At 49.3% G+C, this 26,101-nt stretch overlaps 1 pseudogene; it reads right to left on the bottom strand.

Moving 5' to 3' along the window:
• Positions 1–23,924: 23,924 nt before the first annotated feature.
• On the bottom strand, positions 23,925–25,804 carry LOC147724046 (18S ribosomal RNA; annotated as a pseudogene).
• Positions 25,805–26,101: the final 297 nt, after the last annotated feature.

Here is a 26,101-nt window from a genome sequence, read left to right as displayed (position 1 = left end):
AAATGTTTAAAAATTATAAGTTATATATATACAATGTAAAAATAAATTAAACATATACTAAATAATATATACTTACTCATAATTTTTAATAATTACTTTAATAACTTATAAATATTTTTAAATATATAAATTATAAATACATCTATACACATACAACAATAATATAAAAACAAATTAATAAATTATAACATTTTTAAAAATTACAGGGAGGAGCTTAGCGCGCATCCAAGATGGTCGCGTGAGCTCCCGAGACCCTCGCTGCCTCCACCGACTATCCTGGCACTAATCCTGGTTTAGACGACGGGTTCTTCTTGCCGCGACTCTCCTGATCTGGAAGACCCTTTTCAGAATTTGATTTGGACGCCGGATGCCCGACTTGCTCCTTCTGGAACCCAGAGGCCTACATCGTGGCTTATCCCGGACCTTGGGCATGGGAGCACCCCGAAAATAGTTGAACAACAACGGCCTGCGGCGAGAGACGGATGCCCGGGACCTACTTTCGGTTTTGTTCCTCCGTGGTCGCGAGGATTGGATATCGTTGGTCTCGAGCCTGCTGGCTTCCACAGCTCCCGGACTAATCCCCACTGTGCCCTGTGTTTCAACACCTTGTGGAGTTTGCCCTCGAGGGAGCCATTTATACCAGGTCTCGGAAGCCCCGGCGGGGCAGATTATCCACCATGGCGGCTAGGTCTGAAGGCGACAAGCGGCCGGTCAAGACTACAACTCGTGGTGGCGGGACCCAGGCTTCCATTATGGACAGATTTGCTCGGAACAAGGGTTCGCCGAGTGGGACTGGGAAAACCTCGGAGGGCATGAGTAATGGCGCCCAGGAATCGGAAGAACCGACTCTACGAGATATTATGGGAGCCATCGCCAGCATACAGTCGTCGATGGGCCAACAATATGAGACCTTGGCGGCCAAGATCGACACAGTGGCAGTGGACGTGGGCCTGATCAGGGCAGATCTGGGGAAAACCAACGAGAGGGTGAAGTCGTTGGACATTAAGACTGCCAGTCTCACTTCGGATGACTCCGAGCTCCAGACCGAGGTCCGCACCCTTCGATCCTCCAGCGAACGGTTTGCCAGCCGCCTCGAGGATTTTGAAGGTCGTGCTAGGCAAAATAACATTCGCATTATAGGAGTTCCGGAGACATCGACAGATCAATCGACGGACCTTCTTGTGGAAGACTTGATTGTTAATGATCTAGCCCCTAAAGGCCTGAGCAAGCTTTTTGCTGTGGAGCTGTGGAGCGCTTGTGAAAGACTTGATTGTTAATCATCTAGCCCCTAAAGGCCTGAGCAAGCTTTTTGCTGTGGAGCGCCCCCATAGGATTCGGGCGGCAGACGAACACAGGGGACGGCCCCGCGGCCCATCATTGCGCGGCTCTTCAATTATAGAGACAGAGACGCCATTTTGCAGGCATCGAGGACCAATGGCCCCACCAGGTTTGAGAATACCTCTGTTAACTTTTACCCTGACTTCACTCCCCTGGTGCAGAAGCAGAGACTGGCGTTCTCCGGGGTGAAAGGTAGACTCCAGGATTTGGGCATGAAGTATGGCATGCTTTTCTCTGCTCGTCTGCGCATTGAACACAATGAGCGGGTGCTCTTCTTCGATATGCCTGAGGTGGCTGGTGACTGGTTAGATACTTCATCCACGCCTAGAGACAATGATGACAACACTGGTGGGGCTGTGGGAGGCCAACGGGACCAGGAGGAGTAGAGGCACCGGCATATGTTCCATTGTACTGTGTTACGATATTTTGTTCTTTTCTTTTTTGGGTCGATGACTTTTAAAATTGGGACCCTGGGGCGGCGGGGGGGGGGGGCCGGGACTTCTCCTCCGGGGGTGTTTTTCCTTTCATCTGTAGTGCTAGTTCTTGGGGTAGGGCGATAGGCACACTGCTGAATGGGGTGGTTTTTTGGTTCCTCGCAGGGGTGCAGGGTGGGGGGTTGTTGTTCTGGGGTTTGGGGGAAGGGGGGTTGGGATTTTTCTATTTTGTTTATACTGCATTTGAGGCTACGTATTGTTGCTATTTCTGTGTTTCCTTCGTGGGGTTGGGTGGACCTGATTTCTTACTTCCAGGATGGGGGGTAGGGGGCTGCGGATTTTGAGCTGGAATGTCAATGACTTGGGGACAAGATAAAGCGGGGAATTGTACTTCAATATGTGAAACGTCACTCTCCCGACATCATACTCCAACACTTGGTTGGGAATACGTTTCATGCAATGAATCGGAGGGGCTACAAGCTGGTGGCGCACTCTGGGTGTACTTTGGGCTCCAGAGGTGCTGGTATTATGCTTCGTAATTCCCTTCCCATTGAGGTAGATGAAACGATTGTGGATGACAGGGGTCGATATGCTGCAATTGTTGGGAGGTGGGAGGGAAGAACTGTTATTGTCCTTTCGGTCTATGTTCCCCCTGGCCTGCAGACTACTACCTTTGTTGACTTGGGTAAATTGTTGCTTGGGCTCCCCGAAGGGCTTTTGGTGATGGGAGGTGATTTTAACTCTGTCATAGACGGTTCACTGGATCGACACCCTCCCAGGACGCTCACACCATCCCAATCTGGTCTTAGTGGGTTGCTAGACACATTTGGTATGGTAGACTGTTGGCGGATGCTGCACCCGGGTCAGGCCCACTATACCTTTCACTCTGGGGCGCATGGGAGTCTGGCTAGGCTTGATTATCTTCTTGTGCCCGCTGCCCAGGCCGCGACGGTGCGAGAGGCCCGACATTTGCCCAGAGGCATTTCGGACCACTCCCCGCTGTGGGTTCATATTGATCTCCATCTGAACGCTGGGGGCCGGATCGCCCCAATCAATCACTGGCATCTCCGGACTCCAGAGACTAGAGCGGGGTTAGTTAAAGCTATAGACCTTTATTTTGCAGAGAATGTGGGTTCTGTTTCGTCCTCAGTGTCCCTCTGGGAGGCTTTTAAACCTGTGGTGCGGGGCCAGGCGCTCTCGCTTATCGCTGGCGCGAAGAAGCGGCACAATGAGGAGGTTGAACGGCTGGAGGCTGAGGTGGACACTCTAGAGAGAGAACTTGATACTGGAGTCACGCAGGAGAAGTTGCATATCCTGCAATTAAAACAGTCTGACTATAAGGCCTTGATCACGAATGCCGCGAAAGCCATGAGTCGGGAGCAAATGGGCCGTCTGTATGATGTGGGTGATAAAGCTGGGAAGTTGATAGCGTGGTTGGACAAACAGGACGGATTGAGTCGTGTGGTGCCTGTGATCGAGCGTGAGGATGGAGTATGTGTGACGGACCCGCTGGAGATAGTAGAAGAGTTTGCCTCGCACTTTCGCAAGGTGTATGCTCCAGTCTCGGATCGGCCTGAGGAAGATTCCCGTCTTTTGCTTCGAGATATCGCCCTGCCTTGCCTGTCCGAATCCGATAGGGAGCGAATGGAGGCGGCCTTTTCCACGGATGAGGTAGCGCTTGCTATTCGCTCCATTCGCTCTGGTAAAGCCACGGGACCGAACGGCCTGCCCATCGAGCTGCACAAGTTGTGCCCAGACAAAATGGCGTTATATCTTCGTGCGATGTTCTTGGAGTCGAGAGAGAGAGGCCGACTTCCCCGAGATCAACGACTTGGCTCCATTGTGGTGCTTCCCAAAGAGGGCAAACCACATGAGTTTTGCTCCTCGTACAGGCCTATTTCTCTCCTAAACGTCCAACCCAAGGTTTTGGCGAAGGTGTTGGCCAACCGACTGATAACCGTTATAAGTGATCTGGTGCATCCGGACCAATCCGGTTTTATTCCTACCCGTAACACTGCGCTCAATCTACGTCACCTTCATGGCGTGCTGGCGAGAGCAGATACTCTGCGTGAGCCGGCCATTTTGGTCTTGTTGGATGCCACTATGGCGTTTGACACTGTGGAATGGCCGTACTTATGGGCGGCTTTGGCTAAGTTCGGCTTTGGGCCGGTGTTCATTGGTTGGGTCTGTTTGCTGTATGAGGAACCCCTGGCCCAGATAGTCGTTAACAGAAGAGTGTCGGCTCCCTTCGCTTTGGGTCGAGGTACACGGCAGGGATGTCCCCTTTCCCCGTTGCTTTTTGCTTTGGCGCTGGAGCCTTTGGCTGCCTGGTTGAGATGGGAGCCTTCTCTCAAAAGCATCAGGTGGGCCCCCGGTTTTGAGGATCGCAACTCGCTTTATGCGGATGATATTCTTCTTTACCTAACTTCCCCGCGGAAATCCTTGGGAGTGCTATTTGATGTCCTTAGCTCCTTTGGCAGGAACTCGGGATTAGTCATTAATTGGTCGAAGTCCTGTGTATACTCGCTTACGGAGGATGTCCCACTAATACCGCGTACTTGTCCGATACAGATCTCGGCCACCGGATTTAAGTATTTAGGCATTCACATCTCACGTGACCCGACGACAAGATACCGACTCAATCTGCTCCCCCCCGCGCGCTCGGCTGCGAGCAGATGTGAAGGCATGGAATAGGCTGCCTCTGTCCCTAGTGGGTAGGGCAGCCTTATTCAAAATGATGTCCCTTCCCAGGTTTCTGTATGCTCTCCAGAACACGTTAGACCTAGTGCCCTCCAGCTACTTCCGTGAGGTAGAAAGCTTACAAAGGAAATTGATCTGGGCTGGCCGTCCCCGGATTGCCTTGGCTAAGCTTACGCTTCCATGGTATGATGGCGGAATTGCGCTGCCGGATATCCGCCGGTATTACTGGGCCTCACAATTGAGCCCGGTTAATCATGCTATGTATGGCCCGGCATCTAATCCGGCCTTTGCCATGGATAAATGGTTGCTTCCTGGCGGGGACTACAATAGGGCGCTCTACTCGAAACGGTCTGCTGTGGCCCTTACTGGGCCTACAAAAGTCGCGGTGAAGGTTTGGCACAACGCCACCGCTGCCACGGGTTGGTCGGACACCCTCACTCGGGCTACTCCACTTTATGCGTCGGAAAAGTTGGGTAAATTATGGACGACTAAGGGGTTCGATAAGTGGGACCTTATTGGAATTAGTGTGGTTGGTGATTTATTGCGGAAGGACGAGATCAAATCTTTTGAGGAGCTGCGACGGGAGTTTCAACTCGGCCCTCGCGAACATTTTCATTACCTGCAGGTTCGGCACGCCCTTTCTTCTGTGATGTTGCCTGGGACGTCTGTCCCGGACTCCTCGCCCCGTGAGGATAGAGTGCTGGACGGGCATATCCCGGACAGTACGATTTCGTTAATATATAAGAAGCTAATAAACCATCGGGTGGACCTTCTTGTGCAGCTCCGCATGTCTTGGACCGGCGATGGAGTGGAGCTTGACGATGAGGACTGGCAGGCGGCGATATCCTCTCCAAAGGAGGTGGCTATCCCGGCTCGTCTGAGACTGGTACAATTAAAAATTCTACACCAAGTGTATGTGACGGGTCCTCGATTGTTGCGGATGGGGTTTGTTTAGGATGCTTTGTGTAAGTGTGGCTGTGGTATGGTGGGTACATTCCTCCATATCATATGGGAATGTCCTGCGGTTGCCTCATTCTGGACCCGTGTGCATGGTGTTATGTCTGAGGTGACGGGTGTTTCGCTTCTGCCTGAGGCTCGGAGATGTCTGCTTAATGTATGGGAGCCCAACGACTATAATGTTGCCCAAACGCAGTGGGCCACGTTGGGCAACATGATTGCGAAACGTGACATTGCGCAATTGTGGGGGTCGGCGCAGCCTCCGAGTCTGTCTGCTTGGTCTAGGAACATGGATTGGTGCATGTTCCATGAAAAAACAGTTTATGTTGCCAGGGGCAGGCCTAAGAAGTGGGGTAGAATATGGGGTCAGTGGAATCAATACCGTGGTGAGATCTGCACCCCTCCCTTTGAGCCGCCACCGGAACGTCTCCAGTCCCCTTAGCATGACATTCCCTCCTCTCCAGGTTCCATTTGTGTATTGTTGCATACTACCTGCTCCCTCTTCTATTCCATTCCGGACATCCAGTTTGTTGACAATGCACCAGTGCAGACGTGGTGCCCCTCTCCAGAAGGATTCACCAAGTTCGTTTTCTTTTTATATTGAGCCCTAGCAGTATTTTTCTTTTGTTTGTTGGTTGGGGGGGTTGTTTTCCAAAAAAGATAAAATCAAAACCTTCCCTTCTCCTTTAAATGTACATGTGGCTAGACATGGGTTTCTACTTGCCGCCGGGCCCTACGGGTTGTCGGCTGAAGGGCTGTGTACCTTTTATCCAGTACTGTATTGTGACAGATGCCAGCCGACTCACGGTTGCCGTATACTTGCTCCTGTATTTTCATGTCTTTTTCAATAAAGGTTTAAAAAAAAAAAAACTATTTTTTTAAACTCTTTTTAATATTAATTATATACTACATTAACTAAAGTAATACAAAAAAGAATACATAGCAGAGTTAATAAAATTACTATGAACTCCAAACAGTGCACAGTATGGAAAATGTTGGATAGCTTAGGGATAAAAATTACTATTCCCACTCCAGTGAATGCAACAGTAGGGAAAGTGTTGGATAGCGTAGGGGTTAAAATTACTATTCCCACTCCTGGAAGTGCAACAGTAGGGAAAGTGTTGGATAGCATAGGGGTAAAAATGACTATTTCCACTCCAGTGAATGCAACAGTAGGAAAAGTGTTGGATAGCGTAGGGTTTAAATTAACATACTTATTAATGAAATAATTTTTGAAAAATAAATAATATATAAATATTCTGGTCATCGATATCCTTGACATCGATATTCTGTCCCTACAATATAAAAAACTCGATATTACTGTAAGTCGATATAAAAAAATCGATATTTTGACTGCTCACTGTGTACGCCACCTATTTGCATTCACTTTGAAGTCTTCTATGACTCTTCCCAAGTTCCCCTCCAGGAATCTGTCCCTATCAGTGGTAATATCAATGCCTATGTACTTGAAAACCCCCCTCACCTCCTGGAGATCAAGAGTCTCCCTATCGCAGCCAGCCAACTCCCCAGCTGATAATGAGTCGACTTTTCCCAGTTGATGCGATACCCAGAATATCCCTCAAAGTTGCGAAATATCGAGAGGATCGCTGGGATCGCCATCTCAGGATCAGTAAGGTAAAGTAGTTGGCATATAGTGAGATTTTCTCGGGTTCCCCTGTAACCTCTTGGAACCCAGTTGCATCAGCACTATAGAGCACCCAGTCTGTCAATGGCTCCAACAGAGGGCAAACAACAGAAGGATGAGCGAGCACCCTGTCTCGAGCCTCTTTCTAATGTATATACTTCAGACATCATCCCATTAATCTTCTCGGCTGCTGTAGGGGTCTAATAGAGCAGGCCAACCCATTCACAAAACTTTGGCCCATATATAAATCGGCACAATGGCGCATGAAGATAAATCCAATCTATAGAGTTGACAGCCTTTTCAGCATCTGGGAGAGAATGGCTCTGGGTTCTCGATTTCCTTTCATTACGTCTAGCCACACATGAAGCTGCCTGAGATTGAGACGGTTGGTCTGGTCTTCATGTACTAGTTTAGTGATTACTCCGGCTACCTTGGTGGCCAGCATCTTGGCCAACATTCTACTCTCTGTGTTTATGAGAGAGATTAGACTGTTTGAGGCACATTAGTCTCTGGGTTTGTGCCGCTTCGGGATCACCACTTTAATTGCGTGGTTCAAGTCAGGTGAGAGCTGACCTTCCCTCCTGGCTGCCTGATACATGTGCAGAAGGTGTGTTTTGAGGAGAGGGGCTAGACGGTAAAATAGTGCCAACGGGAGACCATTGGCACCCGGTACCTTCCCAGAAGTCATTGCCCCTAGAGCATCCCTTATTTCCTCAACCAAGAGGTCATCTTCCAATGCCTCCCAATCTTCAGCTACTAATACTGGCAGTGGTACTTCCCCCACAAATGAGTTGCTTCTGCTACATTTTGCTGCATATAATTTTATAATATTGAGCGTATGTCTACTATATAGCTTTGTCAGTATGGACCAGCTGTCCTGTTTCAGTCCATACCTCTACAGCCCATCTCGCATCCCCTGCTCTCCTGCCCAACTATGCCAGGAGATGACTTGGGTTAGCTTCTGTGTCATATAATTCCAGCTGTGTCGCAAGATAGTGATTACGGGCTGCACTGTGTGTGAGATTGCCCTACTTTTCCCTTGTCACACCTAGTTGTACTTATATCTTAGGATCTCCTCCAATTCCTGCACTTGCCATTCCCTCTATTTCTTCTTGAGGGCTACCATAGTTTGGGCTTTGTCACGGATCACAATTTTATACGCTTTCCAGAGCCTAACTAGGGAGCTAACTGTTCCTTCTTTTTCTTCAAAGTAAATTTGTCCCACCTCACATCGCTCTGACCATCTCTGTATCCTTCAGGGCCCATGCGTCTATTCTCCACTCCCTGGACCATGTCTGTTTTTTCTCCTGTTGGCTTTGTCCTCTGGGCGGCCTGATAGTGCCCGGTCTCCAGTCCAGTGACCCCCCAGAGGCAGCTTCCCAGCCACTCCCCAAAAGGATTCCTCCTGCGTCACTGCCGGTACACTGGGGCTCGGTCCTCTATTGCCTCAAGATCACTGCCCAACTTCCGAGCGAGTAGGTCCCAGGGTCCTCCTTCAGTAAGGATTGTCTCCTCTCTCCAAGGAGCCCACCCTGAGGTGGCTACTAACTCCAAGAAGGAAGGCTCATGTCCGCAGCGCACACCTCCTGGAAATCAGGCCTCTTGGTCGGTCTCTCCCTGGCCCCGGCTCCAGCTCCTCTCCTCTGCTCTGAGCGGGACCTCAGTCCCTTCAATGCTCTCCTTTTCTTTACAGGTCACACAGGTCTTAGCAAGCAAGCAGGTGCTAGTGCTCCAGGGCAGGTAAAATGAAATGAAATGCAAAGGAAATAGTATTTGTAAAGGGTGGCTACTACCCACAGATGTCTAGGCGCTGACTACTGAAGTGTCAATGGAAGATTAACGACCCTAAACAATAACTGGTTGAACATATAGGTTTTTGGACTTTTTCTGAATTTCCTCAAGGTCCAGTTATTTTTAACCATAGGTGGTAGGGAGTTTCACAACCTGGAAATCCTAGAGATGAAACTCTTCTCACCCCATCTGACAGTTTTTACCTTGGGGGTGACAAGATTACCCCTCGATGAAGATCTAGATGGGACATAGGGTAGAAAAGATTAAGTGAGTTGGGCTGGGCCTAGGCTGTGTAGACATTTGAGGACAACACACAAGGCTTTGAATTTACTGTGTTTTTCGACTGGCAATAAGTGTAACTGAACTACAGCCTGAGCCGCAGACTTGTGTCTTGGAATACCTAGGAGAGGACAGGCAGCTGCATTCAAAAAAGAACCTCCTGCTTCCTTAAACCTCTTTGGTAGATACTAGTAAAAAGGGTATTGCAGTAATCGAGTCTTGATGATATGAGTCCTGTAACTACGGTTTTCTCCAAAGCCAATGGTATATATGTAAGAATCTTCCTGAGAACTTTTAAGATAAAAAACGGGGAGGTGGTATGATTATCAGTCCGTCAAAAGAAAGTTTTGAGTCAAAGATTACACCCAGGTTTTTAGCTTTGACAGTGGGGGGCCATGAAAGGTCCAATTTCAGAAGGCACCACTTAGAGGCCCAAAGAGATGGATTACTACCAAACAGTACGATTTCCGTCTTTGATTAATTTAACTTTAGACAGTTGTCTCACATTCATGACCCTATTTGTAACATACAGTTTTGGAACTGAGTTACTGTGACATCTAGGTTCCCTGTTACTGACACAATTATTTGGTGGTTTTGGATTGCCTAGGTGGTTTGCCCTCACCTAGCAGGGAGACTAGCTGGCCTTTACCTCCAGTCCTGGTAAGAGGCAGAAATCCTGCTGGGCTTTCCGTCCTCACGCAACCCATCTGGCTGCTTGGCAGATGCCAATTTTTGGGGTCTCAATCTTCCCTTCCTATGGTCCATTTCCAGTCTCCAAATGTGATTTAGAGTCTGAGGGCCTATTATGAGATTGGCGCCCCGCTCCAAGACAGCCAAACCCATAATAAGACTGCCTGCCGGATGCCAACTGTAATCAAGGTCAGGCGGACCTTCAGAGGCTGGCCCACAGCCCATGAGCATTCGCAAGACGCTGCAATGGGAATGACACTCCACATTCCAGCAGGGCAGGAACTGGGGGTGCATGTATACAGGGGGGCACACCATGCGCTCCGCCTGCATGCATCCCCAGGCACAGAGGCAAGAGGGGGCCCTGGTCGTGTTTCAGACCGCCCTGATCGTAATGGGGCAATTTGATGGCCTCCACTGCCGTGCCCCCGCGAGTCTAGCGGTTCGTGGACTGGCAGACTTGTAATAAAGCCCTCAATTACGAACCACAACTTTCACTCATTGTCGAGTCATTTGGACTCCCTGGGGACATTGAACTCATCCTCAAAGTATACTTGCCCTAGAAAAACAAAACGGCCTGGTATGAGCTGTGTTGACTGAAAAAAGTGAAACAATTCCACTAAAAAGAAAATTCAAAGCTGTCACTCAAGCCTTTGTGCTCTTGCACCTAAATGGTGGCAGTACCCCACTACAACCCTGTCCAGACTGCACACTGGCTGCCCTTAAGGACATTCAACATGTCATTGCATGTCTCATGGGTTTCTAGAAATATGATCACATCACCATACCCTCAGGGAACTCCACTGGCTCCTCTTGCCAGCTCACACATCTTCAAACTCAGCGGCATAATCTTCAAAGCAATCATGACTGTCATCTCGCTTCCCTGGCTTACAAGCTCATCCTCTCCCATCACAGCTGGTTTTCAGCACACTTACAGCACGGGATGTGGAACCCCCTTTGGATTCACGAGCATTTTTGAAATTGTTTCATTCAAAGTAATTAATGAGTAAAATGAATCGATTATACAAGAGATAAAATGAATTTAAACAGTTGAAACTATGTTGAAAAAGTAAGAGAAAAGCTGAGAAAATATTGATTCACTTGATTCAATTAAGAAAGTGGCTGTGCAACCTGATGGAATCAGACAGAGCGATTCCTTCCTTGTGAAAGACATTTTGAAATAGCGCACCGAGACGAAGCGCATAGCAGGTCTATGCACGCTGAAGAAAGCTAACAGACAAACGAATAAGATGAAATACAGGTGACCAGGTGTGCATCTCTTTCCCCAAACTGATTAATACAATTCTCGTTCATCTCAAATTGAGATTGCAACCAAAATGACAAGTGAGAACACAACATATGAGAAAATTGATCTGAAAGAAAAAATAATTGAAGGAACATCATAAAGAACGACGTGCACGGGACCGGGGCTCCCCCCCATGCTGATACATAGATCTAAACAAAGTGCTTTTATTGTTGTAAGCCGTCTTTGGGACACAGACTGTTATCCGGGCAATGCAACATATACTAAACTTTCCCAAAAGAAATTGTAAATAGAGTAACGTGTATAAAACATAACATTACGATTTTTGGTATTCTGGGAAATCTAGTGGCTTAATGCTACAATGAACGATCGTTTAATTAGTCCGTTGTTAATGTTTACACAGAAACTCGGGAGGTACACACATGTAAGAAATGTATAATCTGTTAACGCTGAGTATGGGCGGGACAACTTTACGTAAGGAGCTTTGAAGTCAGGAAATGCCCGGTTACTCACCGGTAATAACCATTACTCCGAGTCCTGGTCTCCCCGTCCCATTCCTGATACGTGAGCAGCTAGTCTGCTCTACAGAACCCCTACCTAGCTGAGCTGTTGGCACTTCCCCCTAGGACGACGTCACCATCACGTGACTACAAAAGGGGGAAGTGCCGGAAGAATCATCCTGAAAATACCAAAGACAACAGAACGAAACACATACAATCACCCACAGAAAACAAAAACCAGGGAGGGAGGGAAGGGCTCAGGAATGGGACGGGGAGAGCAGGACTCGGAGTAATGGTTATTACCGGTGATTAACGGGCATTACCTCCTCGTCCTGGTCTCCCCGTCCCATTCCTGATACGTGAGCCCATACCCAAGCACACAGTGATTGTAAAAAAAAACAGACCAGAAAATTTGCAGTAAACAGGTCCATTTAATCCACAAAAGAAAGTACAAATCATAAATCATGTACAGCAGACAGGACCGAAGCCCCAAAAGCAGAGGAGGCCGCCATCCCCAACTCCAGACGATAATGGGCAACAAAAGTGTGGGGAGAAGCCCACGTAGCAGCATTGCAAATGTCACGCAAAGAGGCACCCCTGAACATGGCCCAGGAGGACGAAACGCTCCGAGTCGACCGACCCTGAACAGAAGAAGGCAGGGGACATTGGACCGAAACATAAGTGGAAACCACTGCGCCCTTGACCCAACGAGACAAGGTTGACAAAGAAGGGCGAAGCCCCAGACCCGACAGGCCGTAGGTGACGAACAGGGAATCAACCTTACGGAAACCAGCCGTACGCTCCAAGTAGATGTGGAGAGCCCTCAACACATCCAAAGAATGGAGTAGCTCCTCCTCAGGAGAGGCAGGAGCCGGAAAAAACACAGGGAGAACAATATCCTCCTGACAGTGAAAAGTTGAAATCACCTTAGGGAGAAAAAACTGACTCGGACGGAGAACGACCTTGTCAGCGCAGAAGCGCAAGAAGGGGGGGGAAGCCATCAGCGCACCAATCTCACCAACCCTACGCCCAGAGGTAATGGCCACCAGGAAGATAACTTTGGCAGAAAGGAATTTCAGGGCCACGGAGTCCAAAGGCTCAAACGGGGGACCCGTCAAAGCCCGTAGAACCAAGGGCAGATCCCATGGAGGCACAGGGGAACAGGAGACAGGACGTTGAAGCAAGAAACTCCTCAGAAGGCGAGCCACCAACGGGGAGACAGATGAAACAGAGGAACCCCGAAAGGCAAGAACGGCAGCCCACTGCGCCCGCAGGGAAGAAACCGCCAGTCCCAAAACAAAACCATCCCGTAAGAAGTCCAACACCCGCACGGCCTCACAGGAGGCAGGAGAGAGATCCCTCCCAAGACACCAGGTGGAAAAATTCTTCCAGTGACGGGCATAAGACTTCAAGGTGGAAGGACGCCGGGAAAGCAGAAGACACTGGGCAACCTCTAACGAGCAACCCAGACCCAGCAAACTCAACCTCTCAAGTGCCAAACCCCCAGCCGGAGGCGACGCAGGGAGGCAAGACTGAGAAGAGGAGCCCGCAGGGGGGATGGAGACAGGGGAAACCTCCAATGAGGGCAAACGGCAAAAGTCAGCAGAAGGGGAAACTAAGACTGCCGAGACCACTCTGGAACCACCAGGAGAACCTTCGCCCGATCCAAACGAATCTTCCAGAGGACCCTCGGAATTAATGCAAATGGAGGGAAGGCAAACAGCAGACCCCCCGACCAAGGAATCGAGAAAGCATCGGTCACCCAAGCCAATGGAGACGGAATGATGCTGCAAAACAGAGGAAGAAGGGCGGAATCCTCAGAGGCAAAAAGATCCAGCCAAGGAAGGCGGAATCGGAGGACAATCTGTCCGAACAGATCCGGGGACAGACAGAGGGACACCGAGGAGGGGAAAACCCTGCTCAAAGTATCCGCAGGCCCATTCTCCTTCCCCGAAAGATAGACCGCCGTCAGAGACAACAGATTCGACTCGGCCCAAAGGCCGATCTCCCGGGACAGGAGAAATAGAGAATGACACATGCCCCCCAGGTGATTCACATAGGAGCGAACCACCTGATTGTCGGTCTGCACAGAGACCGCCCGACCCCGAAGGAGAGGAGCGAACCAAAGGAGAGCCAGCCAGACCGCCCTCAACTCCTTCCAGTTCGAGGACTGGAGGGACTCGAATCGGGACCACCGACCCTGACCCTTGGAAGAACTCAGAACAGCCCCCCATCCCAATGCACTCGCATCCGTGGACAACACGACCACAGACTGAGGGGGAAGGAGATCGAACCCCCCGGAAAGGGAGAGAAGAGACAACCACCACTGGAGATCCGCCCGAATCCCCGGAGTGACAGGGATCAGAGTCTCGCAGTCCAAGGAGGCGGGATCCCAGTGAGAAAGGACATGATGCAACAGGGGGTACAGATGCAGCCTGGCCCAAGGAAGGAGATGCAGAGTGGACGCCATCTCCCCCTGACTCCGTAACCAGAGACGGGCAGACACCTGCGACTGGGAAAGAAGCCATGAAAGGTGGCGAAATAAAGTCAACTGGCGCTCCTGGGAGAGGAACACCATGCCCAGGTCCATCCGGAAGAAAGCTCCAAGGAACTTCAGGGACTGAGAGGGTACCAGGGAGGACTTTCGGTGGTTGATAAGGAACCCAAAGGAACCCAGCAGATGACACACCTGGGCCACATCCGACAGAGCCTGCGAAAAAGAGGGAGAGACAATCAACCAGTCATCCAGACATGGAAACACCAGCAGCCCCCTGGAATGAAGAATACCCACCAGAGGGGCCAGGAGCTTGGTGAACACCATGGGCGCAGAGGACAGGCCGAAAGGCAGCACCCGGAACTGGTAGTAATGGGTCCCCACAGCAAAGCGCAGAAACTGCTGGTCGGCAGGATGGACAGGAACATGAAGGTACGCATCCAACAAATCCAGCGACGCCAGGAAGCCACCCGGAAGGACCAGAGGCAGGATGGACTGGAGGGTCACCATCTTGAAAGGGCGATGGACGACGAAACGGTTGACACGCTTCAGATCCAGAACAGTACGAAGATCCGAAGTGTCCTTCTTGGAAACCAGAAAGAGGATCGAGTAGCAACCCTCGCCCCTTTCCAGCGGTGGAACCTCCACAATAGCCCTTTTCTCCAACAAGAGTCGAACACCTGCCAACAAAGACACTCTTCGCAAAGGAAGACGGGGCAGGGGAGTCTGAACAAAACCCGGAGGAGGAGGAGAGGAAAACTCTATCCGGCACCCCTCCGAAACAGTCCGAACCGCCCAGGCACCCGGAACCGACAACCACTGGGCGCGGAAGCACTGGAGTCGACCACCCACGGTCAAAGGCAGACAGTCATTGCGAAGAGGAGGAAGCGGGGGTGGTAACACCAGCAGTGGCCCGGGGCTTGGCACTTCCAGGGGCCCCCCGGCCACGACCCCTGCCTCGAAAGGGCTGAGAAGCGCCACGAGCAGGAGGCCCAAAAGCGCGACGATAACCAAATCCACGCCCCCGAGCAGGAGGACGGACCGGAGCCACCAGCTTGCAGTTCTCCGCGGACTGCTTGACCATGCCCTCCAGCTGAGGACCGAACACCTTAGAACCTTCAAAAGGCAACTTAAGGAGGACCGACTTCTGCGAAGAGTCCGCATCCAAATATGATGCCGGGCAGCAATGGATGCACCAGAAGCGGCGGCCGCCGCCCCCAAATTGTCGAAGGAAATGTCCGACAGGTAACGCACCTGCATCTCCATCAAAGACAGAAGAGGAGTGGCATCTTCGCCGTCGTTCAGCAGAACAGACAGAGACTGGAAGTCTTTAAGGAGCGACTGAACCATATAGTTGGAATATGCAGTCGCCTGGACAGAGAAATTAGAAGCAGCATAGAAACACTTCAACGCCCCTTCAACACGCTTACCCACAGCGTCCGCAGAAAGGGCGTCCTCAGAAACAACCAAACCCTGAGAGGAAAGGCCAGCCATTAAATTGTCCACTTTCACAGCCTGAGGGAACTCATCTGCAAAGCCCTCAAGAGGGTAACGTCTGGACAGGAAACGAGGGAAAGAAGACTTGTCCACCTCCTTCCATTCGTGAGACAGCACATTACGCACAGCACCATGCAAAGGCAAAGAATCCGGAGCAGGCTGGACATACTGCGTAAAAAAGTCATCCTCAACAACAGCATCCGCCGGAGGAGAAAAACCCAAGTTGGACCTCACATGGGCAAACAGGTCAGAGAGCTCAGCACCCTGAACAAAACGACCACGGACACCCTCATCCTCCTCAGGACCAAAGTCTTCCACAGGATCAACCTGTGCATCCAAATAAACACAAGGCACCTTGGGAGGAGGCCCAGCCACGTCCCTAGCCAGGAAAGCAGCAGCCACAGCCTCATTAATAATGAGGCGCAGGGCATCCAGACGGGCCGCAGAAGAAGAAGCTTTTGAATCCATTGCAGAAGCACAAGTCCAAACAATACACCCAACAGGCAAAAACAAGGACAAAAAAATCCCAAAAAGGACCCCATATATAGGCGAGGACCCGAACACCAGTGGGAGGGGAAAAAAACTGGGCCAGTATAAGAAGCCCAGCCAGCCGCCAAAATCGCCCCCTTAAATGATGCAAGACACCAAACTCCATGAAAAAGCCCCTGCCCGCTAAAGCAGGGCGAAAAACGGACCGGAGAATGCCCAGGAACGGCCGCTGGAGCAGGCCAACCCAAGCCAGGTGAGCACCACGAAGCACAGAGCACAGAAAGGCTGCTAACGCGAGCCACGTGCAATAAAGTGCCCCCACAACAAAGCCGGCCGCTAACGCGAGCCGTGAGTAACAAGAAATGCCCCCATGAGGTTTAATCAATGTAAACATAAAGGAAGCCAAATGTAGCTCGGGGGAAGCGGCAGAGAAAACAAACCAGAGGCGGCCGCTAGAGCAGGCCGCCGCATTTAAATAAATAAACAGCAGGGAGACTTACCCGAGAAAAAGGAAGCCTCCAGGAAACAGCTCAGCCAGGAACGCGGTCGTAGACTGCAGAAAAAAGAAAACAGGATGATTCTTCCGGCACTTCCCCCTTTTGTAGTCACGTGATGGTGACGTCGTCCTAGGGGAAGTGCCAACAGCTCAGCTAGGTAGGGGTTCTGTAGAGCAGACTAGCTGCTCACGTATCAGGAATGGGACGGGGAGACCAGGACGAGGAGGTAATGTATTAGCAGCAGAAGCGTTTGTTCACGCTGTGAAAATGTGAAGCAGTGCGTGATTTTAAGTACCTTGGGGATCCATTCATCATGGTAAGCGTAAAGCAGTATAAAAAGAAGTGTAGCACATAGCGGGGTAAAATTACAGGGCCAATAAGCGCTGAATACTAGAGAGGAAAGTAAAGAGGGAAGGTTTTTAAACACGGGAGTAATAAGTGTTGAAATAGTTCGGTATTTAGTACATGGTTATAAAATGAATGATGTTTTTGAGAAAGCACGATATAGAATTGGTCAGCTAAAATTTGGTTTTTACTTGTAGATGCCCCTGAAGAAGGAATGTACTTTCCGAAATGCATTGGGCCATTTTAATCAACAGCACGGGATGTGGAACCCCCTTTGGATTCACGAGCATTTTTGAAATCGCTTCGTTCAAAGTAATTATTAAGTAAAATGAATCGATTATACAAGATATAAAATGAATTTAAACAGTTGAAACTACGTTGAAAAAGTAAGAGAAAAACGGAGAAAATATTGATTCACTTGATTCAATTAAGAAAGTGGCTGTGCAACCTGATGGAATCAGACAGAGAGATTCCTTCCTTTTGAAAGACACTTTGAAACAGCGCACCGAGGCGAAGCGCATAGCAGGTGTATGCACGCTGAAGAAAGCTAACAGACAAACGAATAAGATGAAATCAGATGGCCAGGTGTGCATCTCTTTCCCCAAACTGATTAATCACTGGTTGACCATATCTTTGCCTGTAATCCTGTACGGTGCTCTGCTGAATTCTGGCTAGTTTGGCACTATAGAACAAAAGTATATAGAGCAACTGACAGTTTTAACAGCATTGGGTAAAAGAGAATTGTTGATATCCTTAACCACAGTGACCTCCACAGCAGTCAGTCTTCTTAATTGAGTAAAAAGTCCATTACCAGTGCTAGGACCACCTCCTTCCTCAACCCCAAGTTGCCCCAGGTTCTGCAAATCGCATCTTGTCCAGCAAGCCACTGTTGAAGTTAAGGGTTTGAGGTTCCCCACATTTTTTCCCTTTGAAAGTAAAGGACTAAGATTAAGGGGAATACCTCAGACAGCCTAATAACTGTTGCTTCCTCTGTATCTTGTTCTGCTCTTTTATCGGTTATACAGTGGTCTTTTTGATCCTTTACCTAAGCTTAGCTTCAGAGAATCGAGGTGCAGAAGATCTAGAGGCAGCCTCCAGATAGAGGCGCTGTGATCAGGGAAATCAGTGTGGTAGAACTCGAATCTGCATGCATTTCTAGCCCTTCATATTTTTCGAAGGATACCCACCTGTTAGACTTTAAATACTCATGCTTGGTAGCAAGCGTCTGCCATCCATGTGGTGTAACTTGAGGACACCCATCTAGCATTGCAGATTGCCGAAGCAGCTAGTCCAATCCAAAAGAGTTAAATGCTGAGCGAAGATAGAATGCCGAGTGCTGAGCTTTACAGTGTTGATTGGGACAGAAACATCAAAGCCAGAAGAGCAGTGTCTAGTCAGCTGTGGGTTAAAGCACCATACAATTGACACTTTCTGCAATGGCACTGGCTATCCCTGAACCAAGCCCACTAGAACTCAGTGCTCCACCGCTTACGGGTACCAGACACCCCTGAGGGTATCTAATAATGCCATCAAAGCAGACAAAATGTACATGGCTAGAGCAGCACCCTGCAAGCTAATTACAGCCGATGGTAGGATCTCAGATACTGCATCTGAGCGTTTGCCTGGAAGAGAAGAAAACACATCAGACGTTATAGTTTGTATGTTTATGGTGACAGCAGAGAGGAAAGTAAAAAACATGCTGCAACAGAATGTAATTCTGGGTGGTGGTGCCTACTCACAATCAAGGATTAGGACAAGGAAGAGAGGTAAGGAGGTAATTCTTCTTTAATCCCGACTTTCTCCCTAAAATTTGTAAAAAACTGCGAACTGCACTTGATAACTAAAAGAGCTGTCGGACAGAGGCTTAAAAGGTCTTGATCTGCCCTAATCCGGGTCTTTAGTACTGGATGCGGTATCGAGCTGCCTGTTATCTCCTCTGTCGGGTTTTGTACCTGAAACCACAGGATTTAACCTTCACAGAAGTCCTCATCCCTGAGTAAAGTCGTTGCACCCCAAAATTGGCCAAGCACTGCAGACAAAGACAGCTATGGCAAATAGGGTGGAGGGGAAAAAACCTTTAAAACGATACAATGGGTATTCCAATTTATCATCTCCTTCCACCCCTAGGAACGTTGTGTGCTTTGCAAGGCGGCATACAACCATGCGATGCCCATATTTAGCCTAGCAATGGTTGTCTTGGTCATACCTATAACTTTTTTTTCCGGTTTCAGCCTCCACCTTGGAGGTGACACCTGTTGCCCCCAGTTTCCCCCTTCACCCCAATTGCGCCTTTCTAAAATCTAGCACCAATGCTTCAAGAAAAAATACCCCCAGAATCTTTCCAAATACGCAATGAAAAACCTGAAACCTAGGTTCTTGAGGGACGTCCCAGAAACCCTCTTGCCAGACCAATACTTTTGCCAACACAAAGGCACAGTCAAAACCAACCTCCTCCTCTTCACACTCAACAGTGACCTATGGATCGGGTCATTTCGCAACTTTCCCCAATCCTGATCTTTTTAAAACCCAAATGCTTTTCCACCGTTGGCCTCTTGAGCAGCCTATCTATCTCCATCTACAACAACGGGAAAATCATGTTCCAAGCCAACTATACAATTCTGGCCATGATCGACTTTATTTTGTCACCCTCAGGCCTTCTGACGAAATTACACACAGCCCTTTTCTGATCATCCCTAACACCCCTCACCCATTCTCCTCCCTTTATGGTCCACCAGATGTCATATCAGCCACAAACTTACTTTGATCCTATATAGTTTGCGTGTTGCGGGACAGCAGGAACTGATTCTTCCTCACACCCATGCCATCACCACCGGAAGATCAACTTGGTGAAAGCAGAGTAAGCACAAGGGGAAGGGGTCTGGAACACACAATGAAGTAAAATAATAAATCGAAATAATGAACCAAAATAATTAACTAAAATAACAATGTCTTGCGGAGTGGTAGTTGCCCAACCATACGATCCTCACGGGTTGCTGCCCCTCGACACCAAGAGCGAGCGGATAGCCCTTACCTCATGGGCTGTGGAATAGGGCAGGCCCAAACTCTGCCTACTCACAGTAGTTCACTTACAAAGAAAAGTTTAGTGTCTGCTGGCCCGAGCTCCGGCTATAATCTCTGTGGGAAGCGCACAATGTAACAATACACACACAACAATAAGTCTTTCCTCTCTTTGAGCAAGGGGCGGAAAGTCCTTCAGCCAAATGAAAGCCCTAGGCCAGGATGGGTCTTGGGCACAGTCACCTTGTGGAGCGTGTATTATGTCATACACGTGAAATGAAGTGTGGGAGTAAACAAGCAGTCTTTAAAGGTCAAGGCGTTAGCCAGGCCTAAGAACCAAGGGCCTCATTTATGAAGGCCTTGCGCCACTGGTGTGTCACTTTTTCCCATTTTAAAAGTGACGCACCGGCGGCGCAAGACCTTCATAAATAAGTCCCCAAGATCCTAAATAGAAGGGGGACCCCCGGCTAATTGTAGGCAGGTAGGCGGGGAAAATGCAAAGAACAGAGTAAAGAGAATATACCTGCCAATCAGATTCAATTATTGGCCTAACAAAGCGGTCCTTTGGTAAATTTAGATCACCCCGAACCTAAACAAATCATAAGAACCAAGATCCTCCAGCTATTCACCCAGGACCATGTCCAGTAACGAAGTGTGAGGTTTAGGTGTCGGCGAAAGGCTGCTAGCACTGATAACAATCAGAAGCCTAACACTCAATAGTCACAATATCCAAAAGGTACTGTACCACAAATTTTCAGCGCTGCCTAGAATTATTCCGACCTCCCCATGTACTTTTTGGAATTCCAGGAGGCTGCTGCAGGTGAAATTCTATTACAGGACCGGAGGCTTCGTACTTTGCTTTCTCTCTCATTTATTGCCGCTCACAGCAGCCAATGAAAACTTTGCAATATGTAAACAAACTACATTTCCCATGATGCACATGTAACACATCACATCCTGTTACACCCCATAAGAGCCACCATCACCGGAAATCATCCTCTTTCTTTGCTGCTCACATAGGCAGTTAAGTGTATTCTGTCTTTTGGCACTTTTGATTAGGATATGCTGATAGTAATTCAATTAGGCACGCTCCACTATACCATTGATCGAGCACGATTATCGTGCGTTCTGTTTACTATGCTTTGCCTAATTTGTTTCTGTCATTTGATTTATTCATTGTTGAGTCAACGTGAGCTTCGTGCTCCCGGCTTCATGCCGGTGTATTCTCGGCTGGGAAAGCAACTTTGAATTTCCTGCCAAAGCGAGACAACAATTATCGCTTACGGCCGCTCTCATGGCCCTCTTCCTTCTCCTGCTCTGGAGTGCCTGGTACCGCGCCGCCTACGGCGGTGATTTCTGTGTTATTTATAACGCGCAAAGGCTCCCCTTATTAGCCAAACGCGCGAGGAGCCTTCCACTTTTGTTTAGGTTTCGACGTGCATAGCCCAATTGGGCTATTTTCTAGTAGTATTTGGGCTGTGTACAACGCTACTGCCCATTTTTCATCATAAATTGCTAACTTCTCCCTTGATCCCCACTGAGCAACACCTCTTATGTCTGGTCTGGCCGAAAGAACGTTCTGGGCCTGGAGGGTGCACACCTCCTGTATAGAATTTGCTCTTTGGCTCCACTTATGCCCTGGGGGCTCCAAGAACTGTGCTACAGCTTATGCTGAGGAGGTAGGTACCTTTTTATGATTGTTTGTACTGTGGGTTTGCTCCCCCTTACTCCTCTCAATACCTCACCTCATGAGCAAGTATATATACACATTTTGTCTCACAATGGAAGATTGGGTCAATTATGAAGAGGATGATACCTTATATGAAGAGGAAGTGGCAAACCCTTCAATATAGGACAACATTGTTGAGGCCCTGGACGCCTCCGTCCAGGAGTCGGTCAACAAGGCCCTTGAGAAAGCAGTTCCGGGGACTGTTTAGCAAGCGCTTGCTACTGCGTTAAAACCTTTAACTAAACAATTAGAGAAATTTGCTAAACGTCATGGTTTCACTGCTTTTGCAGAAACTCACAAAGACGCCTCTGCTTCAGAGCCCCAGTCTAATTCCTGGCCTCATTCTTCTGCTCTGTCCTCATTGCCTGCCCCTGGCACTGGCAGATCCAAGGCCCCAGACACTGATACAGATACGGACACTACGTCTACTGACACTCCAGACGAGTTTCCTCCTAAGAAGAGGGCCAAGAAGTCAAAAAATGCGGAGACTCCAAAAACTATCTCCACCCCCTTCAATTTTAACCCAGCTGACATAGTTCATCCCAGGTCGTCTGACTGGTTACCGGCCCGAGGTCGCGGCATATCTGCACGACAACCTTCGCAGAAGCTTTGACAAGGAGGTGAGGAACAGACTCCACTCGGAGTGTCCCAGACCGGATATTTCTGATAAAGTGGCAGAAACTCCAGATATAGACTCCAACCTTTTAACCTTCTTAAAAAAGTTTGCTAAAGACCCAAAGAAGGGTATTGATCGCGCCTGGCGAGGCTGTCAGTACAAGCTCCTAGATGTAGTGGGCCCCTTAGCGAAGATCTTAGTAATGGCTTTGGAGGCACAGGAATCTGGTACTGCGGTGGATCCCCATGTCCTGGCGGGATGGACACAGAGGGCCATTTGCTCTTGAGAAACGCCAACTGCACCATCTCCAAGAAGAGGCGTAAATCACTCCTTATGCGCATGGACTCCAATCTCACAGAGTTGGTAGCAGCGGAGCCAGGACCGTTGGCGGACGGTAACCTGTTTGGGGAATGTTTCGTCAAAGACATGGCCAAGTATGTGTGTCCCTTCACGATTCTTGACAAAGCACAATCGGGTATCAAGAGAGTCTTTCAGGCTGGTGTTTTCAACAGGGACGGACGAGGCAGAGGACGCTCATTTGGCCATCAATTCTCTCAAGGTCCTCAGAGAGGAGACTTCGGTCGTGGCAGGGGCGAATGGGACTCCACCCATGGGGGAACATTCTACCCCACCAGACAGCGCTTCAACTAGAGGCATTTCAACAGAGGAGCATATCACGGAGGCTTTCAAGCCCCAGAATCTTCAGGTAAGAGCTCCAGACACATTCCTACTACCCTTGGGGGGGGTCGTACTCAGTTTTTCTATCACAATTGGTTTCAACTATCGCAGGATGCTTGGATATTGCAGACAATTCAGGGTTTTCATCTAGACTTCTTCCAGATCCCTTATCAAGACAAACAGCCAGACAGCTTTCTTTTTCCCAAATAGAGTACGCTTTTATAGATTTCGAACTTGAAGAATTGCTGCAGAAACACGTGACAGCGTATTGCGATGTGGCCCTCGCGGTTTCTGCAGCAATATTTTTCTGGTGCAAAAGAAAGGAGGAGGTTACAGGTTGGTACTGAATTTAAAAGATTTCAATCACTACATGACTTACAATCATTTCAAAATGGAGGGCATCCATCTGTTGTCGGATCTCCTGAAACAAGGAGACTGGATGGTCCATCTGGACCTGAGGAGGCCCATCTATCCATCCCTATCTTTCCTCCCCATCGCCAGTTCCTGCAATTTTTATGGTGGACATGGTGGTTCAAATACTTGGTCCTTCCTTTTGGACTCTCCTCAGCACCATGGTGTTTCACCAAGGTGCTGAAGCCAGTGATAGCATATCTCAGGGAAAAGGGGGTTCGCATGATAGTATACTTGGACGACATACTTATCATGGCGCTGTCTCCAACCTTGGCAGTTCAGCATTTACGCATAACCATTGCTATGTTACAAAACCTGGGGTTCGTGATCAACGAATCCAAGTCGGTTCTGTGCCCTTCCCAGACAATAGACTTTCTAGGTTTCGTCATAAATTCTCAAACAGCTTAGTTGAGCCTTCCCCGCTCCAAACTTTGGGATATCAAAAAGGAACTACGCTCCCTGTTGTCCAAACAGATGGTCTCATTCAGAGTGTTTGCCAGAATAGTGGGCCTGTTGACATCCTCCATACAAGCGATATTTCCAGGGCCTCTCCACTATCGAGCCCTTCAAAGGTTCACCTACGGAAACCTTGATACAACTTTTACTTCCTCTAGATAGTCAAATTTGATCTTCTTTTCGGCGCTTCGCCAGGGCCGTTGCCGACCCCGTGGGGCCAATCCGAGGACCTCACTAAACCATCCAATCGGTAGTAGCGATGGGCAGTGTGTACAAAGGGCAGGGGCTTAATCAACGCGAGCTTATGACCCGCACTTACTGGGAATTCCTCGTTCATGGGAAATAATTGCAATCCCTATCACGAACGGGGTTCAGCGGGTTACCCGCACCTGTCGGCAAAGCGTAGAAACGCGCTGATCTGTTCAGTGTAGCATGCGTTCAGCCCCAGACATCTAAGTTGCATCACAGACCTGTTATTGCTCGATCTCGTGTGGCTGAATGCCACTTGTCCCTCTAAGAAGTTGGACGCCGACCGCTGGGGGTCGCGTAACTAGTTAGCATAGAGGAGTCTTGTTAGTTATCGGAATTAACCAGACAAATTGCTCCACCAACTAAGTCGCGTAACTAGTTAGCATGGAGGAGTCTTGTTAGTTATCGGAATTAACCAGACAAATTGCTCCACCAACTAAGAACGGCCATGCACCACCACCCACAGAATCGAGAAAGAGCTATCAATCTGTCAATCCTTTCCGTGTCCGGGCCTGGTGAGGTTTCCCGTGTTGAGTCAAATTGGGCCGCAGGCTCCACCCCTGGTGATGCCCTTCCGTCAATTCCTTTAAGTTTCATCTTTGCAACCATACTCCCCCCGGAACCCAAAGACTTTGGTTTCCCAGAAGCTGCTCGGTGCGTCATGGGAATGACGCTGCCGGATCACTAGTCGGCATTCTTTATGGTCGGAACTAGGACGGTATCTGATAGTCTTCGAACCTCCGACTTTCGTTCTTGATTAATGAAAAAATTCTTGGCAAATGCTTCCGCTTTGGTTCGTCTTGTGCATCCAAGAAGTTCACCTCTAGCGGCACAATACGAATGCCCCTGGCCATACCTCTGAATCATGGCCCCAGTTCCGAAAACCAACAAAATAGAACTGGAGTCCTATTCCATTATTCCTAGCTGAAGCATTCAGCGGGCCGGCTTTGAACACTCTAATTCTTTCAAAGTAAACGCTTCGGACCCCTAGGACACTCAGTCAAGAGCATCAAGGGGGCAACGAGGGGCAGGGGCTGGAACAGGTGGTAGCTCACCTCGCTGCAGACCGCCAGGTCGATCCCAAGATCCACCTATGAGCTTTTTAACTGCAGAAACTTTATTATACGCTATTGGAACTGGAATTAACGTGGCTGCTGGAACCAGACTTGCCCGCCAATGGATTCTCGTTAAAGGATTTAAGGTGTACTCATTCCAATTACAGGGCCTCGAAAGAGTCCTGTATTGTTATTTTTCGTCACTACCTCCCCGAGACGGGAGTGGGTAATTTGCGCGCCTGCTGCCTTCCTTGGATGTGGTAGCCGTTTCTCAGGCTCCCGCTCCGAAATCGAACCCTGATTCCCCGCTTCCCGTAGTCACCATGGTAGGCACAGAAAGTACCATCGAAAGTTGATAGGGCAGACATCCTAATGTATCGTCGCCGTCACGGGGACGTGCGATCGGCCAGAGGTTATCTAGAGTCACCAAAGCGACCCAGCGAGCCTGAATTGGTGGTGGTCTGATAAATGCGCGCATCCTGGGAGGTCAGGGGTCATCGGCATGTATTAGCTCTAGAATTACCACAGTTATCAAAGTAACATATGGAGCGATCAAAGGAATCATAACTGATTTAATGAGCCATTCGCAGTTTCACTGTACCGGCCGTGTGTACTTGCACATGCATGGCTTAATCTTTGAGACAAGCATATGCTACTGGCAGGATCAATCAGGTAGCTGCACCTGCTGATGGGGTGGGGGCCGCGTGCCCATCTCCCCGACCGGCAACCTTCATACCCCCTCTATCTCTCGGAAGACTGCCAGGTGAAGGAGTCCACCCGCCTGGGCAGGAGGGCTCGCTGGAGGGGTGTGGAGAGGTGCGGTCGCATGGGCACCGGCAGGCCCAGCCGTCTTCCCCAGGAGGGAGAGGCGGGCCGAGGCACAGCCTGAGCGAGACACAGGAGTGCCGGAGCCTGGCGGCGGCGGCACCCCTCGGAAAGGTCCGAGCTGCTGTGGAAATGTGCTGGGCAGAG

The sequence above is a fragment of the Lissotriton vulgaris genome, chromosome 4_1, assembly GCF_964263255.1.
Source record: "Lissotriton vulgaris chromosome 4_1, aLisVul1.2, whole genome shotgun sequence".
Classification (NCBI taxonomy): domain Eukaryota; kingdom Metazoa; phylum Chordata; class Amphibia; order Caudata; family Salamandridae; genus Lissotriton; species Lissotriton vulgaris.
Note: the sequence above shows the minus strand (reverse complement) of the source record. Positions and strands in the feature narration are given on the sequence as shown.